General features: G+C 45.2%; 1 protein-coding gene across 1 annotated transcript in view; it reads left to right on the plus strand.

The window, feature by feature from the left end:
• Positions 1-17625, plus strand: part of SFMBT2 (Scm like with four mbt domains 2) — a 219042-nt gene that overhangs the window by 53770 nt on the left and 147647 nt on the right. The gene's annotated exons all lie outside the window — the stretch shown is intronic.

The following is a 17625-nucleotide window of genomic DNA, read 5'->3' on the forward strand; positions in this document are numbered from 1 at the left end:
AAAGCGAAGATTACAGGGTGTGTGTTCTGTGATGTGTACAGTCAAATGTGAGGCTCAAAATCAGGCCGTTTTGGGCCTTCGCGTTGAAGTAAGAATGAGGGAATTTGAGATGTGAAGACGACAGAGTTCAGGTGTTTGATGCCTTTTTTCTTGCCTTGAACATGGTAAGAATTTGGTGCTCAGCGGGGTAGTGGTGATTCATTCCGATTTCAGTAGCGGCAGTGGTTTTAATAATGCCATTTCTTGGTACTAGAAGTAGAATGGTGTGTCGATGAAGCCTTCACCCCGATCGGATTACATCCCAGTTGTTACGTGTGATTCCTTGTAAGAACCGAGAGACTATGAGTGCCCTTTAGGCAAAGATTGAGCACCACATTTGGCTGGTATGTCTGATGGACTTGCAGAGAGGGCAGGCTCAGACCTCCATGTCTTTGGGGTTGATGACAGGGTCCTTGTTGATGCCCATCATTTGGGGGTTGTAGACTTGGCCACAGAATAAAGGATGTCGAGAAGATTTTTGGAGTAATTACTTCATATTAAGCTTTGCTTTTCTCATTTCAGTCTATTTAGAGTGGTCCTGAAGGGACTCAGTGACTTTTAGAAAGGTCTTTTGAACCCGCAAGCTCTGGAATCGGTAAATCAGCTTTTGTAAATTGGTCCAGTCTTCAAGGACAGGGAAGTGTGGGATTCTCCACTCTCTGGCTCTCGCTGGGCAATTTTGTTTCTGGAGACCTCCTGGCTCTGCCTCCCTGTCCAGCCCTCTCCTGTCTTCCTTCTCTTTCCCNNCCCTGTGGGTCCCCTTTTGCTGCTGATTGCCTGAGAGACCTTCCCAACCTTCTTCTATCATCCATGTGCCAGAGCTCATAAAAAATTAACTATGGGTTACAGATGGAACAGCCAAAGAAAAACTTGCTTTGTGCCCTCTTTTCTTTCAAAATGTCACATCCACACGCTGATCTCATGTTCCCGACCCATAAAGGCAAAAATGCCTGAGAGTCGAGCCCGAGGTGGGTAAGATGACAGAATGTTTCCCCTCTTCTCATATGGGGGCAGATCCGTGCATGTGCACAGAGCACGGGTTACACCAAGAGCCCTTGACTGATTCGGTCACATTAAAACCCGCCATGGCTCTTTATCAGAAGCGTATGAATAATTGTGAATTGGTGGATGATATTAGGGTTAGTGGGTGAGAAAATAATATTAAGAGTGAGCATTTTCTCCTTCAATCTTACTGAAGTCTCTTTAAGAGACTATGACAACCCTGCCAGGAGCTTGGAGGACTTGTGGAGTTAGAGTCACATTTTCTGCCCCTTCACCTGAAACCCCCGATGGCCTTAATGGTATGTTCCTAAGTCAGAATTATAAGCTCATTCTTCTTAGATGTTTTTTTTTGTATAGGAAGGTTCCTGGCACCATGTTTGGGCTTTTTTCCCCACTACTGACATGTGTCTCTCCTCCTTTTCCCCAAGAAAGGCTAATATAACTTTCCCGAGGATACTTTATTATTAGCAATATTGCTTTTATTTTAATTTGTGTTAGAGTAGTTTATGTCTTGGGTCTTTTAAGCAATCGTTTCCTGATGGTTTTGGATAAAACAAAGGAAGGACAGGGGCGCCTGGGTGGCACAGCGGTTAAGCATCTGCCTTCGGCTCAGGGCGTGATCCCGGCGTTATGGGATCGAGCCCCACATCAGGCTCCTCCGCTATGAGCCTGCTTCTTCCTCTCCCGCTCCCCCTGCTGTGTTCCCTCTCTCGCTTGCTGTCTCTATCTCTGTCGAATAAATAAATAAAATCTTTAAAAAAAAAAAAACAAAGCAAGGACAGTGGTGATTACTTTTTCTTAAATTTGAAGTTAGATATATACACTTATATGTTTTTTTTGATCGATAACTTAGTCTTGTAGAGTCTCACTCCCTTTAGAACATTCTAGAAGGGTAAGTATTCTGATCTCCCCATTCCACTCAGTATGCAAGTGAAGTTTGCTCAGGCATGTACATTGACGTGCGTGCTCATATCATGCGGGCCGTAGGCTAATGTGATCTGAGCACATGATTTTCATAGTTTTCTTGTCATAAACTGGTCTGTATGGGAGTCCCCTTTAGATTAGTACCAGTTGGCTGTTAGTTTCTGAGGTTCCCCTCGGAGGCCTTGGTGCCTGCACAGTGAACACGTAGTAAATCCATTTTAATGAGACAGTGAGCTGTGGACCAGGTAGGTTTATGAAGACAAAAAGAATTAATGCCCGAAGTCGCCAACTTCTCCACCCCTGACTCGCTGTGGTGTGGGGGTCCAGGCTGGCAAGGGTTTGTATTCTAGAAAGGACTGCAAGATAGAACTTGAAGTGAACTAAAACTGTAATAATTGGGATCCTCAGCGTGAAAATCTGGAGTCACCATCTCTGGTCCTATCCTGAGGGGATGCTGGGACCCAGTCAACCTGGAGGGGGTGCTGGGGCTCTGATGGCCCTGGAGCCTGGACCTTAAAACAGAATAAAAGATGGCCTGGCAAAGAAACCTTTTCTCCTGAAGGCAGACAGTCTGCGTTTTCTATCCTTGGGCCTCATCACAGGGACCCACACTAAAGGACGCTTGAGGGTTGTGTCATTTGGCATATTTACAGGCTTTCCAATAAGCTGTATGTTCGTGAAACATAGAGAAGTTACATCTCTAAATCAGTGCATATTTCTTCATCACACGTGTTGTCATGGTGCATATTATCAGCGGAAAAGAAATGGACTCTTCCCTTTTTCACTGGGTTAATCAACCTGGATGGAGAAAGTACTCTTGAAATCGGTATTGCAAACAGTTGGCGCTAACAGTGTGCGGTCTGTCTTGATTCCTGGAATTTTTCTTCTCTGATAGTCTCTGTCTCCATGTCCTCCTCACCCCGTCCAACCCGAGGCTCCGTCTTCTCTCCCCTGTTGTAACAGTGCAGTTTCAGGCCTCAGAGACCCTCCTATCCCCTAATTCAGGGGTCTCTTCATTGAGACTTCGCGTGAATGATTGCATTTCTCAGTTGGTGTCTCCTTCTCCCGACTCCCTTCTTTCACTTATCATCACTCTCCTGATAGTTCTTTCCATCCGATTTCCAGCTATCCCTCACTTTCCTGCCTAACGGCCCCACCATTTTAATTTGCCGATATTACACAAGGTAAGATAAAATTTGACATTCTCCCGAAGTAGCTTTGAAGCGTGGTGGGTACCCAGCTTTGCCTTTCTGGGCCCCGAGCGTTGACGAGGCTTCCCCCGGCCAGGCTGGTCACGCTTGCGTTCAGCTCTGGGCTTTTCCTATTTGTAAAACTCTTGTCACGAGCCAGGAATCGCTATCGTATTTGAACAGAATTTTAGCTAATTCTAGTGTAAAGACATTAGCGAGGGGAAAAGTAAAACATAATTATGTGGGAAAATAGGCTAATTTAATGACTCCGTGAACGTATTTTACACTTTTATTATTTCAAGGCAATATTTCATTTGCAAATGATTTAGGATTTTTAAAACTGTCGGGACTGAGTGAATTAAGTTGGGTTGAATTAAGTACTTCAGTTTTCATATACATTTGCCTGATATTTCACACCAGTAGGTGCATACTCGTTAAGGAAGTGTTTGTTTTCCCTTTGAGGTGTTTTCTTTGTAGTGATGGAGGGGCTCTGGAAAAGCCCCGGCTATGCGTCATGCCATAAGGCACGATGGCCACAAATGTTTTGAGTACAGATATAGTAACTAAAACAATCACGTTAGAGGGTTGTAGCACAGAATCACCGGCCAGGCGCTTTCAGGGTTAATCCTTTGTTACTTTCTAGTACGAAGAATGTAGTATCTTTTGCTTAAGATGCTAAATGAGTTATTTCTGATTTGGACCAAAATTGAGCTCATTTGCAGGATACCACACGTCCTACACACCAGAGTGCATGGATTCCCTTTCTAAGCTAATGTGAAATGTTCTGTGCAGTTTATATATATCTCTGTGTTCCTGAGCATGCTTTTAAGGCTGTTCCTTTTTGGAGAAAGAGGAGATGTTTCTATGAAGTTTTAGTTGTGGTGGGCTGCCGATTCTCTGTAACACCCAGGAGAGCACGCTTCATCCAGAAGTGTGTGGCAGGTGGGGGCAGCACGTAAAGCTGTTCCACGTGTTTTGCCACTGAGCCACGGGTTGGGTTTTTTTTTTTTTTAAGATTTATTTATTTATTTGAGACAGAGAGAAGGAGGGGGAGCACGAGCGAGCAGGAGGGGCAGAGGGAGAGAGAATCTCAAGCAGAGATTGCAGTCGAGCGTGGAGGCTGACTCAGGTCTCGATCTCAGGACCCTGAGATCACAGCCTGAGCTGAAACCAAGAGTCGGACGTTTAACTGACCGAGCCACTCAGGAGCCCCAAGCTATGTTTTTATTTCATGCCTCCTAAGGCAACGTAATATAATTGGATTGCAAGACATTGGGTCATGTTTTTATTTTTCTGTTTTTTTTTAAATTGTAACATGTACATAAAATCTACCATTTTGATCCTTTCTAAGTGTACAGTTTGGTGGCATCAAGTTCATTCACATTGCTGTGCAACCATCACCACCATCCAGAACTTTCTCATCTTCCCAGACTGGAACTCTGTCCCCATTAAACCCTCACTCCCTTCTCCCCCTACCCCCAACCCCACAACCACCATAGCTTATGGCAACCCTTCTGCACTATTCTAAGTTTTTATCTGTCTGCTCATTTCCTTTGTTTTTTTTTTTTTTTAAGATTTTATTTATTTATTTGACAGAGAGAGCGCACAAGCAGGGGGAGTGGCAGGCAGAGGGAAAGGCGCCCTGCTGAGCAGGGACCCTGATGTCGGACTCGATCCCAGGACTCTGGGGCCATGACCTGAGCCGAAGGCAGATGCTTCGCTGACTGAGCCAGGCGCTCCCTGTCTACTTACTTCTGCTGGTAAATTCCTTGGTGGCAGGTTCTAGATTTTGCTTCTTGCATTACCGGCACTTGTGTGTGATGTGCAGAGCTCAGTGGGGCAGGCAGCAAATGAAACTGGATTCCTCAGGTCAGCCCAGGAGCACAAGCCTTAGGATCTCAGTTGACGGGAAATGGTAAAGAAACAGGACAGTACTTTTTAGGCTAAGCTGAACAGTATCACTGTATTTATGAAGAGCCGTGGAAAATCCTTTCATTCTGCTACGGACAGAACAAGGCTTTAACTTCAAGCCGCTATCTGTACAGGTCATGCTTCTCATTAGCCGCGTGATTTTATGGTCCGCACGTGATTGGGAACGTGCTGCGTGTGGGATTTTAACAGCACTTCTGTGTTATTCTCTGATTCCACTTTGGTACAGTCAAGAGAGGGAAGTCATTCCAAACAGAAGTATTGTCTTTTTAGGTATGAGAGGGAGCTAATGAAAAACTCCAGCTACCGTGAAAACGGGAGGCAGCACATAGCGCGCCCTGGGGTGGGTCCGAGGGTCCGGTTTCTGGCCGTGGTTTGGTTCTGTCTTTGTAAAGGGTGGGAGTGAGGCCCAGAGGGAGTCTCCATCCTGGTTATCTGGGCAGGTGGCTGTGACAGTGAGCCTCTGGGCCGCCACGGATGCACTTGACTTTTTTCTCCTTATACAACATTATTTGATTATTTGATCCCATCGTCAGCAGTTAAAGGTGTTGTTGCTGGAAGTAAACCATATGCCCTCGGGCTCCGAGGACAACGTGGTGGTAGGACACACGGAGAGTTTCTCCCGCCCCCTTTGTCGGGACCACTCTGCAATGAGGTTTTCCCAAATATGAGGGATTTCCCAAATAAGCTGTGAAGCATACAGCGTCCTTCAGGTAAATGCTTTCTTTCCCTCCTTACTTGTTCCACAACTTCTTCCATTTTTCTCTCCTTTGCGTGTTTCCGTAACGTCAGTGCTTTATGTTGTCAGTCTTAACGAAAGGTGAGGTTAAAACAGAAGAGAGAAAGAAAAAATAAGAAATAAGACAGGACGGAAAGGAGGAGGGAAGGTCTGTGGCGGGGTGGGGGAGAGGGCATATCTTTATCTCCTACTGCACCAAAGGGACCGTTCGTGACTGTGGAGAAGTTTCTAGAAGCGGCAGGGACTGTATGTGATACTCATGCAGCATCCAGTCTGCCAGTGTCGCCCTCGGCAGATGTGTTCGGAATGTTCTACAGCAAGGCTCTGAGGACACCTTGACCCTAGGGAGCTCAGGACAGCCGCGCGTCGGAAACCCTCCAGAGTTCTCTCCAGCTCACAGGTACCGACTAGGTGGGCGCCGTGTGCGCCAGGCATGACAGGAGGCCCTGTGAGCTTTATTTGATGCAGTGTTTGGGCTGGAAAGATATTTGAATTGTTCTCTCCATATTTTTTTGTTCGTGTCCGTCTTCCATTTTTCCCGATCCCAAGTGGAGAGGGAGCTAAAGTGTGGCCGGAGGAAGTGACTTCTCTGAGGCTCACAGCTTTATGGAGGCTTCCCAGGGACGGACACAGGACGCGGAGCTGGGAGCGGTGACCCTGCAGTTCTCGGTTCTCCCTTTGTGCGTCTCTGCATTCGTGTGACGCGCCTTCACAGGAATACCCGTGTTTTAATGAAACACTTCTTTTTTTTTCTGAGGGCAATAAAAGTGAATGGCCCACTAGACTTGTTTTCGGTTGGGCTTTTCATAAAAGCATTTTATAAGCGGTGGGAAGTGAAAGTTGTTAAAGTTTATCGAACATTTTTGTCTTTTATGAGGACAAATGAATATACGTTAGTTTAATGGAAAAAGCGAACTTACTGGAGGATTCCTCGCTTTTTCCACACCTTTCTTCCGCGGTTAAAGTACATTGTTAAAGAGCAAGCACCAGTGGTAGTGCTATTCGCCATTAATGTGGATTAGCGCTGTTTTACACTCCTTTTATCTTGTCATGCCATTGGGTAAACTCTGGGGTTCTCTGGAGAACAGAACCAACGGGATGGATGTAGATAGAGAGCTATAAAAGCAGATTTATTTTAGGAATTGGCTCATAGGGTTATGGAGGCTGAGGAGTCCGATGACCCGCGTGTGGAGGCTGGAGACCAGGGGAGCCGGTGGTGTGAGTCAGCCCCAGTCCAAAGGCCTGGGAACTGGGGGCTGTGGGGTAAGTCCTGAGTCTGTGTCTGAAGGTCCAAGAAGCAGGAGCAGCAATGTCTGAGGGCAGGAGGATGGTTCCAGCTCATGCAGAGAGCAGATTCGCCCTTCCTCTGTGTTTTTGTTCTGCTCAGGCCCGAAGTGGATGGGATGACACTTGCCCACCCACACTTCACCAGTCAAATGCTAATTTCTTCTGGAAACAACTTCATGGGTACCCAGGAATCATGTTTTGCAGCTGTCACCCAGTGAAGTTAACACCGTTGTGGTCTCACTAAGAATATCTGTAGTAGCATCCTTCTCCCTCACTGGGATGTAGACTTCTTCGCTATCTTCCTTACCTTAGGCGAGTACATTCGTTGGAAAAACTTGAAACAGAATAAAGTATAAACCTGTAGATTCCAGAGGAGCTGTAACTATTCTGTGTTCTTTTGGCTCAAGAATGCATGGGGGTCAGAGGTGGTGTGGAAGCCGTGCTTCTCGGGGTCTTGGTCACTTCATCTGTGAAGTGGGAGCATCAGGCTAGACGTGAGCTCTCAGGGTTGGTGGCAGGAATAGATGCATAATGTTTTAGACAGATACCCCCAAAACGGATGGGCTAGAAGAGGGTGGATGTGAGAAACAAGTGCTATCCTGGAAAAGCTTTCCCTATGGGAACTCACTCCAGTTGCCCATTCCCTCCCGAGAAGATGATATTCTGCGTGTCTAGGCGAAGACTATTGGATTCAGGAGCAAAGTGGGATATGTACATTTAAAGGTTGTTACTCAAGATTATTGTAACGGTCAGTTTTGAGCTGGTTTTCTTGTCCAAATACACAGTGAGAATTCTTTTCGTTTTGAAAAAAATTTACAGGCTCCTGGTGAGACGGTGTGTCCTGGCTAATTATACGTCTGTGGAGTGATGGAAGGGGGAGAGAAAATCTTAGCATGTGGGAGATTTATTAAACATGGCTCACAATATAATTCTTATTTCCATATAGTAACGTGATGGATAAGGAAGATCTGATAGGCTGGGGTACTTGTGTACGATGTACAAAAGAAGTCATAGCAGAATATCAATTGACGTGGTTTTTAAGAAAAAACAAAACCAAAAAACCCTCCCCTTGTGCAGTGCCAGGGTGTGGCGAGCAGGGACGGATGCTTTGCTCTCTCCAGGGCTGGCTGCACCTGAGTTGGATGGAACTGGGCTTGAAAATGATGTCAAACTCCTGACACTCACCCTGCATTTTCAACAGAATGAATCAGAGAGAGGAAAAAGGCATCAGAAGTGTCTTTTCCTGTGCTTCCTGCCGCAACAAAGAGGTTTTTCAATCAGAGATTGGTTTTGTGGAAGAGCAAAAACTCAATTAACGTCTGACTAGGGAGAGAGCGTGCTGTATGTGAAATGAGACAGACAGACAGAGACAGAGGGAGGAAGGGATGGGGGGAGAGGAGGGGAGGGGGGAGGAAGGGAGAGTGAGCGATAGAGATGCTTTGGCTAGGATGGCCTGGTTTGATGGTTTTTCTTGATTAGGTAATTACAGTGATTATCAATTACTAAGTGCTGCTTCTAGCTGTCGCACCTCCTGGGGGGGGGGATGCTCGCCGCGGCTGCCTAAGGAACAGATCAAAGGCTGTGCGATGTCTGTCCGTGAGGCCACTGGGTACTGATGTAGTCAGCTGACATGTGTCCTCCATATGGGACGAAAGAGATTAATTACGTTTGATCATAACAAGTCAGGTGATGTGATTCAAATTAATTCTGGGGAGAGCTGGAGAGAGAATAGGCCTACACCACCGACTTGATGGGAGTCTTGCAACAGCAGCCTTGGAACTAGCTGGACTAGTTACTTTTGAAAATGGTGAGAGCTGTTGTTAAGTTAGCCAGAAGTATTGATTTATCTTTCAGGGTGTTTGGGAGCAGAATCTTGAGAAATAGGCTGCTACACAGTTGTAAGAGAGATAATAGAGAGAGCTCCCTGCATTAAAAAGCCATCACCAGCCATTCTTTGGGTAGAAAAAGAAGAGATTTCTAGATGCTGAGGATGGTCCTTGGGGCCAGACTGATTGTAGGGAATCTTCCTTCCTTCCCAGAAACCCTGAGAGGCACGTCTTCAAGGGCTTCTCGGACCACTGTGGGTTTGGCAGCTATGGTGGTTTTAAATAGAACTCCTTATTTTTTGGACATGTCTCCTGTTGAGGGTGAGATCTGGTCTTCTCCTCTGAGGCCCAGTCACAAAACGTCATGCAGCTACCACCGTATTGGCTGGAACACGAGCCCTTGGGAGCCTGAGCCACCACGGACTGATGCCCTCCATGCTGTGAGGACACCAGCCCGGGGTTACCCCCAGCCTTGGGATCTCCCAGCCGAGGCCCTAGTATATGTGGAGCAGAGGCAAGCCAGCCCTCTGTGCCTGTTGGAATTCTTGCAGAATCCGTGAGCTCCAGTGGCTGGTGTTTGAGGCCGCTCAGTGCTGGGCTTGTTTGTTACGCGGCGTTTCTACAGTACTTCCTCCCCCCGGCACTTTTCAAGCTTGCACTCCGGGGGACTCATCACACGTGGTCTCCAGTTTTCTCTCCGCCTGTTCTGTGTGGTCGCTTGTGGCTCTAAGCACTGGACCCGCCAGTGCCCAGAGTGGTTCATGGGAAGCACTGTAACCAGGATGCTTGGAATCTGAGCAGAGATTCTTCTTTCTGTTTATGGACTCAGGTGGAAACACAACTTGATGGCCTTCATGTCCGTCCATGGTCATTTCAGCCTCAGCTGGTGTGTTTGCTGGCCTGTGGAAGGCTGCTGTGTCAGCACCAATGTGGGAGGTCATTTCCGGGACTTCATTACCTCGCCATGTTCCATGTGGATCCACAGAGAGTTTTGAACCTTCTGAGGAAAAGAGCCACATATTCCTGTAGTAGCCAGTGAGTGTTAGATGCCTGCAGGCTCTTTGTGCTTTCCCAGGAAGGCCGAGTTTGGGAGAGAAGAGGGAGATGAGGCCAGCTATCAGGGTTCCCAAGGCTCATGGCTGTTGGGTCTTTCAGTGAAAATGTGCATGATGGTAGAGATACTGCAAAAGTCATCAAAAGGCATGGTCTGCCCTTATAAACTTGGAAGGAAATTGCTTGATTGGTTATAAATCAACAAGGAGAGGTAAATCCTGGGTTCAGACCATCAGGGAAGGTTGCCTTGGTCTCCTGTTGAGCAGAAATGGTAGGAGGTTTGAGGGCTGCACATTGAACTCTTTGCAGTCACCTCATTCTTACAAACAAATATTTTTTTAAAGATACAAATGTTTTTGTACAAAGAGAACCTTTCGTCATATAGGCATGAAAGAAAGATGACCTCTGGAAGTGAGTTCTGTCTGGGACCCTTAGGATTTCAGCATTTACTTTACCAAAGAGGAAATTGTTTTGTTCAGAGGAGGACAGTCATATGCAGTAGGCCTTGAAACAACAGGACAGGCATATGCGAAGCCTTGAAAGTGGATGTAAACCACACACAAAAATCACATAAAAATAACTCAATACATATTATAGGTCTAAATGTAAGATGTAAAACTATGAAACTTATAGAACAAAACATGGGACAAAATCTTCATGACCTGAGGTTAGACAAAGCATTTGTAGAGGTGAGACCAGAAAACATATTGGTAAATCTGATTTCATGAACTTTAAAAACTTCTGCTGTGTGGGGGTACTTGGGTGGCTCAGTCAGTTGAGCATCTGGCTCTTGATTTTGGCTCAGGTCATGATCTCATGGTTGTGATATCGAGCCCTGAGTTGGGCTCCACACTGGGTGTGGAGCCTGCTTCAGATTCTCTCTCTCCCTCTCCTTCTGTCCCTCTCTACTCCTCAAAACAAAAACAAAAACAAAAACAAACAAAAACACAACCAAATTTCTGTGTGAACAACACTGTTGAAAGAATACAAAGACAAATAGCTACCTGGAGAAAATATTTGCAAATCACATACCTGGCAAAGGATTTGTGTTCAGGACCAAAAGGACTCTCAAAATTCAACATGGAGAAAACAAATAACCCAATTAGAAAATGGGCAAAAGTCTTAAAAAGACATTTCACCACAGAGACACAGGGATGGCAGAGAAACACACGCAAATATATGCACTGTCATTAGTCGTTAGAGAAATGCAAATTAAAACTGCACCAAGATACTGCAGTACTCCTACTGGAATTCTAAAATGACAAAAATCACTGATAGTACCAAGTGTTGGCAGGGGTGTGGAGCAACTGGAACTCTTGTACGTTGTTGGTGAGAATGTAAAATGGGAAAGCCATTCTGGAAAGTTTGGCAGTTAAAAAAAAATTTTAAACATATGTTTACCATAATGACCCAGCAGTCATACTTCTTAGGTATCTATCCTGCAGAAATGAAAACTTACGTTCACATAACATCTGTGTATAAATGTTTATGGCAGCTCCGTTCGTAGTTGTCCAAACAGGAAACAACCTGGATGTTTTTCAGGAAGTGAATGAATAAACAAGCTGGTACGTCCGTGTGGTGGAATATTGTTCAGCAGTAAATGGAGTGGACTCCTGATTGATACATATAGCCACTTGGAACAGTGTCAAAGTCATTAGGCTTGGTGAAAAATACTAGTCTCAAGGTCTGCACTGTTTGATTCCATTTATATGACATTCTTTAAAAGGTAAGCCTACAGTGATGGAGAACATCCTTGTATGCCAGAGGTTTGGGGCAGAGGGAAGGTGTAACTATAAAGGGATAAAGGAAAGGAGTTTTGGGGGGAATGATGGAACTGCCCTGTATCCTGATTGTGGTGGTGGTGGTAATGTGGATTTTTTCATGTGTTAAGACTCCTAGAACCGTATACCCAGCAAAGGTCAATTTGGCCATATGATAAAAAAAAAAAAAAAAAAAGAAGTTAAAGAAACAATTCTTGTAACTTTTGTTGATGCAAGAGAGGCATGAGAACACCTCCTTGCAATGAAAACTTAGTTTCTCTCTGGCAGCTGGTCACCCAAATGAGAGAGGTGAAGAAGAGCATTGTTTGGCAAAACTCCCAGGTGTGAAGGTGCCAGCAAGGAGGCAGTTCTCTTCCTGGTAGTCACCAAGGCACGGTGACACCCCCATGCTTGTCTTTTTTTTTTTAAATGTTGACCTCCTGAGATATTACCCAAAGAAATGCACAGAAAGATTGAAATGCCCCCACCTCTCACCTCCACACTCATAAAAAATGGAGTTTGATTGGGTTTAAAGAGCAAATTTGGAAGAGAAAAAGAAATTGCTTTGGAATCAGGAAGCATAATTACAAAGAGCCAGATATTTGAAATTTTTGTTTTTCAGTGCACTGGGTAGAGATTTAACTGCGTAATTCAGAATTGAAGCCAATTAAATTAGCGTGTACTGGTTAGAAAATTCAAGGGTAAACTTGGGAGTCTTGTGTGATTTGAAGATTTACTTCGAGACAACGTGAAGGGTTATCAGTGGTATTTGTATGACTACTAATACTTACATGGGATGTCAGCAGTGTTCTGTAGCTGCCTACGATGGTTTCAGAGAAGAATTCAGATCTGAAGTTACGGAACAAGAGAGATCACTGATTGCCAGCAGTGCTCTGTTGTAGCTTGGGAACCCTGGGGAATTAGGGCAGTTACTGATGGGAAGGAGCTAAAGACCCCAAATGTCCTGCAGCGCACGGAGCAGTCCGTACCACGGACCTTGGAATGTCCTGCTGGACCGTGAAGGGGAAACACCTGTACGTAATTCGCGGAGCCTGGACCGTGATTCCAACTCCCAAGTTGTTTCTGTCTGCTTTGTACAGTTCTGGAAGAGTCTGAAGTTCTCAGACATGTGACCACCCAGTAAATTGAGGGAAGATTGTAGTTGTTTTGTCTGGAACCTTAACAAGAGTCTTTCACTCCTAGGAAGCCGTCTTCACTGGCTACAATGTCCTTGGTGATATTTGGGGAGTGTGCAGCACACAAGAATCCGTGCGTGTTTGTGCTGTTGCTTTAGGGACAGTTCTGCATGTGAGAATACGGATGAATACAGTTATCCTTTCAGGGTATCCCCTAGAAAAGAGTGCCAACAACTTTCCGTTTGATACTATCTTCTGTTAAACCCCAGTTGATTCATTCTAAGTAGATACAAGCTTTGACCATCACATTCTACCTTCCGGGAGGGCTGTGCCTGAGAGTTTACCCACTGAAACATAGTTTATTACTAGTATAAATGGCTTTCCATTTATTTTTCTTTTATGTCAAAATTAGGGCATTTTTGAAATTTAAAAACGTATTAGACGTGATGTGGATGTCATTTCAGGAGAGCAAAGGGAATGTTGTGAAATGTTTACATGAAGAAGGATTATACACGCATGGCTCAGCACTGAGACCGTGACATAACTAATGTATTTTATACTTCTCCAAGTGCAACTTTGTTATTGCATTCACACTCTATTTTTACTATATGTTACCGACTGAATGTTTGTGTTCCTCCAAATTCATATGTGGAATCCCTAACCCTGAGTAAGGGTGTATTTGGAGATGGGGCCTCTAAGGAAGTAATTGAAGTTAAATGAGGTCATAAGGGTGGGGCCCTGATCCCATAGGATTTGTGTCCTTACTGGACGAGACACCCAAGAGCTTGCTGGCTCTCTCTTCTTACTCAAAGAAGAGGCGGTGTGAGCACGCAGCAGGAGGGCAGCTGCCTACAAGCCAAGAAGGAGAGGCCTCAGAATGAGACCTACCTGTGGGCACCTTGATCTTAGACATCCAGCCTCCAATAGTCGGAGAAATAAATGTCTGTGGGTTCAGCCACTTGTGCTGGTATTCTGTTATGGGAGCCCGAGCAGAATAACACACTCTAGGTCTCTTCCAGCCGATCTAAATCACCTGTTCCAGGGGGGCTGTTAGTGAAAGTGAGTATGGCCGTTACCTGCTTTCGGGTACACTTGGCATCGAATATGGGAAGGAACCCAGGACCGTGAGAACCCAGACCAGAGGTTGGAGCTCAGCCTGTTGGTTCCAGGAATTCCTGCATGGTCTCCTCTGTTCCAGTCCTGGCTCCCTCTCCGGCGTCCCCTCTTACTGTCCTGATTCTGTTAGTTACAGTCAACATAGCGTCGTTCCCTGACCCGCAGCGTTTGGCAGACCTTCATTCTCTAACTGGCCGAAGATGTGTAGAGAGAACTTTGCCCCGGAATAACGAGATGCACATTTTTTTGTGTGTGATTGTAATAATGAGTCATACTTGCTGTGACACATCCTGTCGGTTTAGGAAAGGACAGAAAGAAATGAAAATGTTCATGAAATATCACTATGTAAAGATACCCACTATTGGGGGGCACCTGGGTGGCTTAGTCCTTCAGTGTCTGCCTTCGGCTCAGGGAGCGATCCCGGTGTTCTGGGATCGAGCCCCGCGTCAGGCTCCTCTGCTGAGAGCCTGCTTCTTCCTCTCCCACTCCCCTTGCTTATGTTCCCTCTCTCGCTGCCTGTCTCTCTCTCTCTGTCAAATAAATAAATAAAATCTTTAAAAAAAAAAAGATACCCACTATTAACATTTTGGGGTTATCTTTCCACACAGCTTCCTGTGAATGCACGGGCCACCTCCCCCTGCACGCCCAGATTTACAATAACAGGCATACAATTTTACGTTCGTGGGGGCCTGCCTATCTGCTGTTCCGTAAATTGCTTTTTAATGGTTTTTCGTGGATGTCTTTGGCAGTAAATACAGATGGATATATAATATTTTAAATAGCCGCATAGTGTTCCATTGTATGTATGTTTTCTGATGGATGTAACTGGTCCCCACCTGATGGACTTTTAGGAGATATATGTATATGTATATATATATCTTGCCAAATATAATGTATATATTTTTGCTAAACAGAAACAGCGTTCCATGCAAAGTTCTTGGTACACATCTCTCTGTCTTAGGGGACTTTTCATCAATCTGTGCTTTCCTTTTAAAAACTTTTTTTTGGGAATACTGAACATACAGAAAAAGCAGAGATGAAAATAAAAAAGACCCGTGGCATCCTGAGATAGCTCTGTCGAATTCTCACGTTCGACATACTTCAGATTGAAAAAATAATCTGTTGGAACCCCCCCGCCCCCGCCCCGGTTTATCTGTTCCCTTTCTCCTCAGTGCTGCCTACTCTCCTGAAGTTGGGGTTCATTTCCCATCCGTGTTAATTTGCATGTCTGTTTCTTCGTTAATAACGCACAAGGCTTTTACACCTGTTCAGACTGGTCACAAATGGCGTCAGTACAAATAATTCTTCAATTTGCCTTTTCTGCTTCTACCACAACTTCTTGGTGTTCTTCACGGTAGACGTTCCATGTTTCCCAAATTTTCACGATGACAAGCAGTAGTCCTGCAAAGAGCAGCCTTGGCCGAGTGTCCTGGTTTCCATGTGAGAATTTCCGTGGTGATAACGCAAAGCTTGCCGTGGTGATTCCCCGGTCACAGCAGCCGCGAAAATGCGTTTTCCCACATCCTTGTCAACGCCGAAGCTTTGCTCCTCCGGTCGATGTGAAATGCTATGTTCTTGTGGTTGTTATCTGTATTTCCCTGATTACTAGTATGGTTTTGTGTCTCTTCATGTGTTTATTGGCCATGAAGTTCCTTTCGACCATTTTCCACTGACCCCTCTTCGCCATTTTCAGTCTGTTTATCAGACGTTTCCTTTGTTGTTCATGCTTCTTTGCGTCTTCTATAAGCGTTCTTTCTTTATTCCAAGTCGTTCCTGTGTACTTCTAGAATTTCTAACGTGTTAAAAGTCTACCCATCTGGAATTGATGCCTGGGGGGGCTGGGAAGTGATAGTCTGGTACTTCTCTCTGTGATGGTAACCGGTGTTGTCATACACAAGACCATCCACTCACTATTTCTTCCTTTCCCCGGTGGTGGGTGGTGCTTTCTCTGTCATAGTTTCTCTGTGTGTGTGTGGAGGTGGCTTTTTTGGCGGCCTCTTCTGTTCCATTGGTCTCTTTTCCTTTTCCTACACCCGTCCACATGTCTTAAATACTGCTGCTTTCTGAACAAAGTCCTTCATACCACGCCGCCAACTTTTCCTCTGCATGGTTGTCTCGGGAAACACGTTCTCAGTCCGTGTCGCAAGCTGAGGGTCCGCTCGGCTGTTGGGAACGCGAGGGCGACCTAGGGCAGTAGAGTGCAGGGCTGATGGCTTGCGCTTGCAAACCTCCTCCTGTAGCACAGTGTGACTACAAATAAGATCTTCCACGTGGACCGTGAGGTGTAAAGGTTTGGGAAGTACTAGTTTTTTGGTTTTTTTTTAAAGATTTTATTTATTTATTTATTTATTTATTTATTTATTTATTCGATGGAGAGAGAAAACACAAGCAGGGGGAGTGGGAGAAGAAGAAGCAGGCTCCCAGCGAAGCAGGGAGCCCGATGCAGGGCTCGATCCCAGGACCCTGAGATCACACCCTGGGCCAAAGACAGATGCTTAACGACTGAGCCACCCAGGCGCCCCTGGGAAGTACTAGTCTTAGCCATCCATAGTTCTTTGACATTCCACATCAATTTAGGTGTCCTATTTGTCAAGTTCTCTGGAAACTCCTATTGGAATTTTCATTGGAGTTGCACAGAGTTTATTATTAATGAGCAATTGGAATCCTTATGCTATGGAGTTCTGTTTGCATTTTCAAAAAAAAATGCATTGTAGATGTAAGCATTTCTACTTTAATTGTCAAGGACTTGGTCCCAAGCATCACAAAGCATCCAGGTGAGCAGTAAAGCCCTGCCCTCAACCAGTTAGCATCTTTGGAAATGGACAAAACAGGGCAACAGAATATCGAAGGTAGAATATTGTGATTATCCTAAGCAATGTATAGACTCTGTTAAAGAACTTGTGGAGAAGACACCATATGCCCACCGCACCCCCTATGATTAGATGTTTTGTCCTGGACACCATTTTCGCGTTCAGTCACTATGATGATGGTCATAAATGCTTTCGTGAAACTTTGGGTTTTAAAAGGAGAGATACGCATTTTCCTTTTTAAATGAGAGCTTCCCTTCTCTTTCCTTTTGGAGAGATCATTAATTTGTTTTATATATGAGTAATCCTGTCGTAAAACTTGTCATATTATTAATTAAAAAGAACACATGCTGGATCCTGAGGGAAATCAGTTTTATGGAGAAGACCATATCGTGAAATTTTGAAGAGGAATGTCTTTTGGGCAATTTATTCATTCTCCAGTAGAGGAAGTGGGTGCTTGCCCAGCTCTGCTATGCCAGCAAGTGGGGACGGCGGAATGATAGGGCAGTTTGCATTTACAAGGTCAGTCATTTTCATCTCCCAATGAAGAGTGGCATTTGCACTTAGCATGATATAGTGAAGGATGTGGATTTGGGGGCCAGAAAGACCCCTTATTGAATCCCTCCTTCAACACCTCACCCCAGACAGAGTGGACTCCAGGACAGACCATCATCTGAAAAACGGGGGTGAGGTTAATTCCATTTCAGAATCTGGTGGTGACAATGAAAAGAAATCATCCCCACGTGGTGATGGACCTGCTTGCCAGCAACGTGGCTTTTCTTTTCTCTGGGATTGTGTGTCCTATTTCTGGTACAGA

This window comes from Ursus maritimus, unplaced genomic scaffold (assembly GCF_017311325.1).
Source record: "Ursus maritimus isolate PB19 unplaced genomic scaffold, ASM1731132v1 scaffold_31, whole genome shotgun sequence".
NCBI classification, from domain to species: domain Eukaryota; kingdom Metazoa; phylum Chordata; class Mammalia; order Carnivora; family Ursidae; genus Ursus; species Ursus maritimus.